This window comes from Takifugu rubripes, chromosome 15 (assembly GCF_901000725.2).
Source record: "Takifugu rubripes chromosome 15, fTakRub1.2, whole genome shotgun sequence".
NCBI lineage: Eukaryota > Metazoa > Chordata > Actinopteri > Tetraodontiformes > Tetraodontidae > Takifugu > Takifugu rubripes.
In genome coordinates this window covers 9365533-9375035 of record NC_042299.1, presented here as the reverse complement: position 1 = coordinate 9375035, position 9503 = coordinate 9365533, and the positions used below count along the sequence as shown (strand labels likewise).

General features: G+C 42.2%; 1 long non-coding RNA gene across 1 annotated transcript; it reads right to left on the bottom strand.

Annotated features, from left to right (window-relative positions):
- Window positions 1-24: 24 nt before the first annotated feature.
- LOC115252576 (uncharacterized) lies at window positions 25-1122 on the bottom strand. The gene is made up of 3 exons (XR_003890913.1): window positions 1032-1122; window positions 692-837; window positions 25-542 (listed from the first exon to the last, which is right to left on the bottom strand). It is a non-coding gene; the product is annotated as an uncharacterized lncRNA (long non-coding RNA).
- Between the last annotated feature and the right edge of the window lie 8381 nt (window positions 1123-9503).

Below are 9503 nucleotides of genomic sequence, written 5' to 3'. Positions count from 1 at the left end.
TGACTAATTATAAGTGTTACACTCCGATTGCCGATGTGGCACTTTCGTTTTTAAATATCCTTTGACCAAAGCACCAAAAAGTGCCGCGGTGTAAATTAGCGTGGTGTTTAAATCTTCTTAAAACTCTCCTTATTCTTTATGGCTCATATTCTTATGAGCCATCATTCAATTTCATCAATGAATCAGAATGTAGATCAAATCAAATTTAACGTTACGTGAAGAACGAGGAGTTTTAATATTTGAATGCTTATTTTTTTTACTTTAATTTTTCATTTTTAAGTGGTTAAATAAAGAAGTGTCACATTGGCAGCAGATGTGATCTCCGCACACTGAAAAGTGCCTACTGCCATAAACAACATGACAACAGAATCAAAGACCCAAGAAAGGTGAAGGGTCGCTGCCATCACACATTTGCAACTTCAGGTGGGGGGAGATATCTTGAAAGGCCTCCTGCCGTGGTGCCAGACGACCCAAAGGTTCTCCCCGAGTCACATGTCCAGTGGAACGTAAGGCTTGCATGTTGAAGATGTGAACACAGTGCTCTGATGACAGGGAAACAAGGACGTCTGAGCATGAAGTTCACGCTGGCAATATAGTTTTATAAGTTCTGTCCTCTCATATTGTGGCTGATCCATACACAAACTCAATGAAAAGGGGAGTTTATAAAGCTGCTCTGACATTTCCTTCCTACCATCATTGAGGAGTGTGACTCCATGATGGTGGGTTCCATCAATGTGTCTGTGACTGACAGGGCCTGCCAGAGAGCCTGAGAACGGAGCCATGACCACACTGTTGTGGTCACAGGCCAGGTCCACTGTCCTGTGTTGGTCGTTGCCTCTGGAAAAGAGTGGAGGAGGAAACCATACAGCTCATTTCTAAACCCTCTACTCATATTTAGATGACAGCAACCACGTCCAGCTTTCAAAATGGTTCAGAAAGTGTTCTTTTAGTTCACCCTGTTCTGCTGACTTGGTGGGTAAATCACACTAGTTTAGATCAATAAAAGTTCATCACATGACAGGATAGAAAACCTTTTAGGGTTGAACTCTCTACAGATGAACCCGCCACAGCCCCTCAAACGGTTGTGATGGTGACTGGCACACAAGACGCTCCAGGCTGAAGCTACAGACGAGACATGAAGACAAAATACAGATGCTACTGTTTTTTTTGTTTGATTGTTTTTTTGTTTTAGAAAAAAAAACCATATATATATACACACACACACACACACACACACACACGCACACACACACACACACACACACACACACACATATATATACTTGGCATGTATCTTCTGTGCCCCTTTCTTACAGCATTTTGTGCTGCATCATAATCCATCAAGCCATTTCCTCTAGGTCTAAAGTAATGGCGTCGCTGATCCTTACTTGTTCTCTCAGGGTGTGCAGCACAACTTCTGAGGACATCTTTAAGAAGAAATAAAAAGTCCAAATTGAGGATTTTTGCAGTCTGCATGAATCATTATTCACTTTCACCCTAGATGTCAACAGAACACCCATCAATTCTTCCTTTATTCTTTACAACACTGTGACTGTTAATTTACTACAAAACTCTTCTATATGAGTAAGTATTTGTTTTCTTCCTCATATCAACGTCATCATGAAATCATCTATGACGGCTGGTTTATATTTTAGAACACATGATCCTGTCTGTGGGTGGGAGAGCACAGACAGATGCAGTTCTGACCCTTTTCAGCAACATTTCACTTTGTGAGATTATCTTCATGATATCGTACTGTTCAGGTTTGACCATATATGAACTTACAGCAAAGACACACAGCTGTGATTAGACCAATTCTCCATGTGGTCTTCATGATTGGAGGATCAGCGATCAGGAATCTGCAGAGGAAAGAAGAACTTTGTTTTAGGGCCACGTCGTTGTCAATCCTGTCTTTAAAAATAAATAACTAATTTTCAATAATCTCTGAGGACAAGTGTGATTTCCTTTTAAAAGAAAGACTTACAATGTCAGGTCTTCTGAGGAAGCAGTGGTGAGTCTGCTGGAGCAGTGAGCAGAAACAGAGTGAGGACAAACTGGAAACCAGTGGAAGTTATGAACTGGAGACCAGTGCTAACAGTCATCCTCCTACTGTCAATATTGATATGAGCCTTCCAAAACACATTAATTTAATTGCTGGGAAAAGCTCATTTTGTTGACTTCTTGATTCGATAATGAAAGTTCCACAGGGCTAACTACTGATGTGAGAGGAGAAACATGTGTCACAAATTCTATTTAATTTCAGTCAACCTGGTGTGGTTTCATAAACCCTTGAGAGAATTGTGTTCAGGCCTGATGTCTCATACCTCACAGATTATAGGACATTAATAACAATGCAATTGTATACTTTTATGTCACGTTCAAGGAATCAGAGAGAATCGAGTCATGATTCCAGTGAATCCTCTTCTGCTCAGCTTGTGGAGCTGCTTCATACCTTCACTGGCCGTCAGTGCGCTCACTTTCCATATTTAATGAGGGTAAAATGATCAGTGATCTATGTGCACCCTTGAGAAGATTACCTTTAACAGCTGACATAATGCAGCAAATATCTGACGGGGATTAAAATTTTAATTCCATCTCAGTCAGACAAAAGTCAGCAAGTGATGGAGGGATTCTGAGTATGTTGGAGCCTCATCTGTGATGCTTGTTTTATCTTTATTTTGTTAATTGTAATGAAGGTCAACAACTTTGCTAAATGAAAATGTTATGTTCACTTTTCTTTTGTAGATATGACTAGATATTATTGTTTTATTTTTCATGTTTCTCTGTCATTCAATATTGCTATAACGGACGTACTGTAAATTACTTCATATGATCTTTTCATATGAACCACGCCCTCTATCGATCAGACCTATTATTACATTCATATTGCCGATGTGACACTGGTAGATGTACATTAACATGGAATATTCAAGACTATAATCTTTATGAGAACAGTGTTGCACCACTCATGACCTAAATAAAACCATTCACACATAATTGTTCGTGTTTCTGTTTCATAATGAGTCAGAAAAATGTAATGTAATGAAAAAACATGACAGCTACTGTGAATATGTGATGCGAAACGCAGCAAAAAATGCAACTTCAGGTGGGGGGAGATATCTGGAAAGCCCTCCTGCAGTGGTGCCAGATGACCCAAAGGTTCTCCCTGAGTCACAGGTCCAGTGGAACGTAAGGCTTGAATGTTGAAGATGTGAACACAGTGCACTGATGACAGGGAAACAAGGACGTCTGAGCATGAAGTTCACGCTGGCAATATAGTTTTATAAGTTCTGTCCTCTCATATTGTGGCTGATCCAGTTTTAGAAAAAACATTTATATATATATATACACACACACACACACACACACACACACACAGGGCCACGTCGTTGTCAATCCTGTCTTTAAAAATAAATAACTAATTTTCAATAATCTCTGAGGACAAGTGTGATTTCCTATCAAAAGAAAAGTGGAGCCACTTATATCTCAGGTCTTCTGAGGAAGCAGTGGTGAGTCTGCTGGAGCAGTGAGCAGAAACAGAGTGAGGACAAACTGGAAACCAGTGGAAGTTATGAACTGGAGACCAGTGCTAACAGTCATCCTCCTCCTGTCAATATTGATATGAGCCTTCCAAAACACATTCATTTAATTGCTGGGAAAAGCTCATTTTGTTGACTTCAATAATGAAGGTTCCACAGGGCTAACTACTGATGTGAGAGGAGAAACATGTGTCACAAATTCTATTTAATTTCAGTCAACCTGGTGTGGTTTCATAAACCCTTGAGAGAATTGTGTTCAGGCCTGATGTCTCATACCTCACAGATTATAGTACAATGTTAATAATTCTCTCTGAATTGCATAAAATATCAAGTCATGATTCCAGTGAATCCTCCTCTGCTCAGTTTGTGGATCTGATTCTATCATGTCATCTTTCTTTAGATGATTACCTTCAAACCTGAGTTAACGCAACAGAAGTCTGTCAGTGGTTAACATTTTAATTCCGTCTTGGTGAGACAAGAGTCAATGGATAATTTCCGTGTGTTGGAGCCTCATCTGTGATCCTTGTTTTTTCTTGATGGAAATCAGTGTCAATATTTGTGCTTGATGAAAATGGTGTGTTCATATTACTTTCATTGATATGACTGTATCACGGACGGGTTGATTAGGACCAGAACGCAGGCCAGGACACAGTGGTAAAATGGTCAAACAAGCTTTATTTACAGGGGGGAGGGGGCACACAAAGAACACGGAGCACACGAGGGACACGAGGGCAGCCCTCCAGGACTGCGGAGGGCGCAGGGAACAGGGGCGGCCCTCCAGGAGACACGAAGCTGGAGCGGCACCCCAGGAAACACAGAACACCACCACATGACAAGGAAGACGAACAGACAGCCTCGAGCCGAACAGACATCCTCACAACACGAACAGACACCCTGGCACTGACAGGCAGGCGCAACCTGCTTAAATAGGCAGCACAATGTAAATTGCCTACAGGTGCGCCTGCCAGCAGTGCCAGCTGCCACCAATTGTGCCCCACACCACCCCCTGCAGGACAACGACCGACACAACCCAGAAACCCTGACAGACTGGATATTCTTGTTTTACTCTTCTGTTTTTCTGTCTTTAATTATTGCTCCCATATTTCGATTCTGGGTTAAGATATGCCTTTTTTTGCAGAAGACCTCTATCTTTTGGATGACCTTAACAGTACATTCATTTTGCCAATGTGATCATTTTTTTTAAATATTGCTTTTTATAGATGCATATTAGCATGGTATATTTAGAACTTTACTTTTTATAACAATATTCTCATGATCAATTACCACTAGTGACAGAATTTAAGTTCCCGTTTCTGCTCTTTCATGACTCAGAATAATTTAAGGGACAAGTGAAGACATCATGTGAAGAGGGGGAGAGCCCATATTGAAACTGACGTGTCTGTTTTGCATTTACTTTTATCTTTTTTTTTTTTCAAGGTTCACCCTCAGTCACAGGTTGAATGGAACAAAAGGCTGAATGTTAAAGACGTCAACACTTCATGACAGGGAAACAAGGGCATTTTCAGCATGCCTCTTGGCTTTGCTTTGACAAGCTACATTTATATTACAATTGAAACAGAAGCTGACTTCACTCATTTCAGAAATTTTGTAGCCGAAAGCAGCGTGCTTGCACACTTGAAAACAAAAAATTGGAAAATCAGGCCAATTAGTCACTAAGTCCTGTGGGTTCCTAATGATGAGGATCACAGTAATAATGTGGGTACCTTGCTAAGGTAATGCACCACTGTGATGTGTAATCATGTCTTTGCTTCAGCCTGAGATGAAAGGATCTGATAGTACATGCGCTCTTCTTATAATGCACTTCAATTAGTGGAAGAGCCAGAGCGAGGACTAATGATGTTTACTCATCCAGCAGAGATATGATTCCGAGCTTCTGCTGGGCTTCACAAATGCAAAAGTTCGACTGCTTTGTTCATTGGCGACGGTCCTCACGTGGAGGCCAGCCATCATAAATAAGCCTTTGATGGGCTTTCACATACATCAGGGTCAAGGTGTCAGAAGCAACCAGGAGTTCAGTGGCGTCTCAGCTCTCACCCTTTAAAAAACCTTGACTAATCTTTAATCCCCACCCCATTATAACACGCTCCAGTCTTTACACTATATGCTATAGACCAAAGGAGTTCACTTAAAGAGGAGGAGGAGAGGAGGAGGAGAGGAGAACGGAGCCTTGACCACACTGTTGTGGTCACAGCCAGGTCCACTGCCCTGTGTTGGTCATTGCCTCTGGAAAAGAGTGGAGGAGAAAACCATACAGCTCATTTCTAAACCCACTACTCATATTTAGACGACAGCAACCACGTCCAGCTTTCCACTTTTAAAATGGTTTAGAATTTTTTTTTTAGTCCATCCTGTTCTGCTGACTTGGTGGGTAAATCATGCTGTCTTAGATAAGCGACTTGATCACATGACAAGAACCACACTGTGAGCGCAATAATGTGCAACGCTGCTGCTGGAGAACTCATTTATCATCACTTTATCTGGCCTTCTGTTGCAGCCGTACATGTCACACCCCCTCATGTTGTTGTTATGGTGATGGCACACAAGATACTCCAGCCTTCACCTACAGACAAGGTATGAGGATAGGACGGCTGTATCACATGCCAAAAAACAAACAAACAAAACCCAAATAAATAAACCCAAAAAATACCGTAAATAGATAAATATGGAGAAACTCCCCTAAATTGCAGTTACCTGGTAATCACACACCTCTGGAAAATTTACATCTGTATTTGTCTTGTCTGTTCTCCGACCTCTACGCCACCATTGGAGGATCGCGTCCCAGGTGTGCGACTGGGGGTAAGCCCCCCTCCTTGCGGTTGATGGCCCGGCTTCCACGCTTCCAAATTGGTTGAGAAACTTTACTTTGAAATGTTTCTGGGATACTTTACCTGTCTGATGAAAAGAAACTCAAGCTGTATCTAAGAAGACCACAGAATCAACATAATTGATCTCTTCCCAGGAGCCATTTGCACAGATGAACGTTCATTAAATAAAAGAATGACTGTTATTGTGCAGGTGTTGGCGTGGTGGAAATAATTCCCAGCTGGTTTCTCTCCCTGAAGGTCATTTTATGGCGTGTCCGAGGTTGGACTCTTCAAGGATGTGTGGATAGTTGAGCATTCCAAGTGGTAGCATGTGGCGTGAAACCTGAGAAGGACCGAGAGAAATGGGGGGAGAATAAGTGTAAGAGGAGAATAGCGAGTGATGCAAAAGAAAGGCAAAATCTGAACGCAGTAAACAAAGATGAGGCCAGAAAGGCAGCCTCCGCACAAAACAGATGCAATAAGAACTCCAGGCAGCTGGGGTGCATCCAGCACATAAACAGCAGCGCCAGCGGAGGCTGGTATTGACTCTCTGAGTACCCCTTGATAAACGCGGCTGTTTAAACAGAAGCACGCAGCGCAGAGCTGACATTTCACTGCAGTCGCTAGTTAGTTTTCAGCATTTCGATGAGACGGAGGAGAGATGCTACAAGTGTTTCCTAGCAACAGCTCCCCGCGAATGCTTCCCACTCCACTCCTTCTCCAGCCCGCGCTGAGAACTCCCTCCTTCCCTGAGCCACGGGTTGCAGCAATGCACCACTTGTCTCGTACCTGAAACACATTCTAATTCTCCAGACTCTTCCTCCTGTCTGCTTCAAAAGACAATCCTTCCGTCTGTAGGGAAAATGCATATTTTATTTAGATTTACTGCACCTCCGTTTGTTGCTCAAGCATACGGAGGTGAAGCCTAAAAGTCTATACTTGGAGAAAGATACTCAGCATGTTCTTGGTTCTCAGTTGTCACTTGGCAAGTTTGGAAATCAAATGTTTAGCCAGCTTGTCAGACAGAAGGAGAGTTGTGCAGAGCAGGATCTGACCTCTGATGACATCAGCTCCAACAGACAGAGGGCGCCACTAAAAGCGTTTATGCCGGAGGAGATTTGTCTAAGAGAGGTTGGACTGAACTCTGGCCACACACCTCTGTGTCTAGGGTCTGCGGGGAACCAGACAGCATCGTTCGGGGTGAATTTGTCCTCTAGAATATACAGATGTCAGTCCCTCATCATTCACCCGAGATTCCCCCTGAACCAAGAGTTAAATGCAGATCTGCACATCAATTTGAGGCGTAACTTGGAGGATGACTGAAAATGTGAGCGGACTTTTGAAAGCGACCCTCCTCCACTGAGGACGGCACCATTCACAAGGTTGTTGTGAGGGTGGATGGGGTCAGAAACAAAGAATATGTGCTGCCACTTCTTCAGAATGATGTGGAAGAGCACATGGAGACCCGCTTATCCCAGAAAAGACAACAAAGGTGCACTCAAAATAGCTGGAAGGTGCAGCTTCAAGCCTCCAGTCTCAATTCTATAAGCACACACTCCGATCTACAGGCAGCGAAGCAAATCTGAGGGTGTGAACACAGGTGTGCACACCTTTTTCCACCAGCTGTTCTTGCTCCAGGGTGACAAATAGTTCCATCAAACCTGTCATGTTTCCTTCCTGTTGCTTTATAATCTGAGCCCAGAGTTAATGGAGGCCAAGTAAGCCTACAGTCTGATCCAATTAGCATCAGAACTTTCAGGAGGAGCCTTTGAGAGCCGCAGGAGTCACCGTTGCAACGGGCAGTCGGCTGTCTTCATGGAGGAGAGTGCAAGGATATCGAGCACGGGGATGACGTGCACAAAAAACACATCCAAAAACCTTTTATGTTTAAGTGGGAATGTTTGTAAATGACAATCCTGCACTATGAGGATGCAAACAAAGAAATTGCACAAGGAGTAAGTCTGAAGGTCTAGAGACCTGATCTGGCTTCTGCTTTCATCTGATTTAAAGTCTATTGATTAATAAGAGCCAAAAAAACACCCAGAACATCTCTAATCACAGTGTTTTTCTATTGCAAGATAAAACTCCTTCAATGTGGATTTATCATATAATTAGACCTCATGGGCAGATTCCAGACATATAATTAGAATAAAATTGGCACCAACACACCTCTAGAAGCAAAGAAAAGAAGTATTAAACATTTTCACGAGGATGATAATTGTTTAATGAAAGACTACAAGGCAGCCTGCCGAGAGTGTCCCAGTCATGTTTTAATGAAGTCAAACTATTTCCAAAAGAAAAGACAGAAGAATCTACCTGGAATTAAAGGAATATGGAATTAATGTGGCTCACATACAATGTCTGAGTTTTCTGACTCAAAACAACCAAATTGCCCCTGTGAAGGGATGACTGCATTACCATAAATCTGGATAAAAAAACCACTCTGTTAAAAAACAAAAAGAGAGAGAAAAAGAGAGCCTTGTTTCATCCTGCACCACCCACTGTGGCTTTCAGCAGAAACACATCCTGATATGCAAAATCAGGCGTCGTCCTTCCACAGCAAAGAGAAACAGGAAAGATACCATTCAAGATAATGATAAAAATAAATAAATAAAAAACAAACAAGCAGTAAAGCCATAAAACAAACAGTCTAATTATGAAAAGGACCACCTTAGACAGTTACCTTTTGAGGAAACCTTCGGAGTGATCAGTATTTACAGTCCCAGCCTCACCTTTAGTGAAACCAACATGATAAATACATGCAAAAATGCCTTTTCGTGTGTCTCTTCAATCCAAGCACATTTGTAACCACGACAGCGTAAAGAATTAGAATGAATCGATTTGGTATTTTTTAGTGTGCCAACAAAAAAATATCAAGTCCAACCAGCACAATGAGCATGTTCCAGACAACATTAAACAACTAAATACAGACATAAAAGCACCCTCGTTTGAGGTGCACCATCTTCCCTCGTTCTCCTGGCAACACTGGAACAAATGTAATGATTCTGAAGACCCTGCAGAGAGCTCAAAGGTGAAAAAACGGGACTGCTGGGATGCCTCCAATCCTGTGTCCTTGCTTCTTCCTTCCCCCCAGGAGGGAATCCTCATTACCTGCCTGCTAAAATAAATGTTCTCTCTT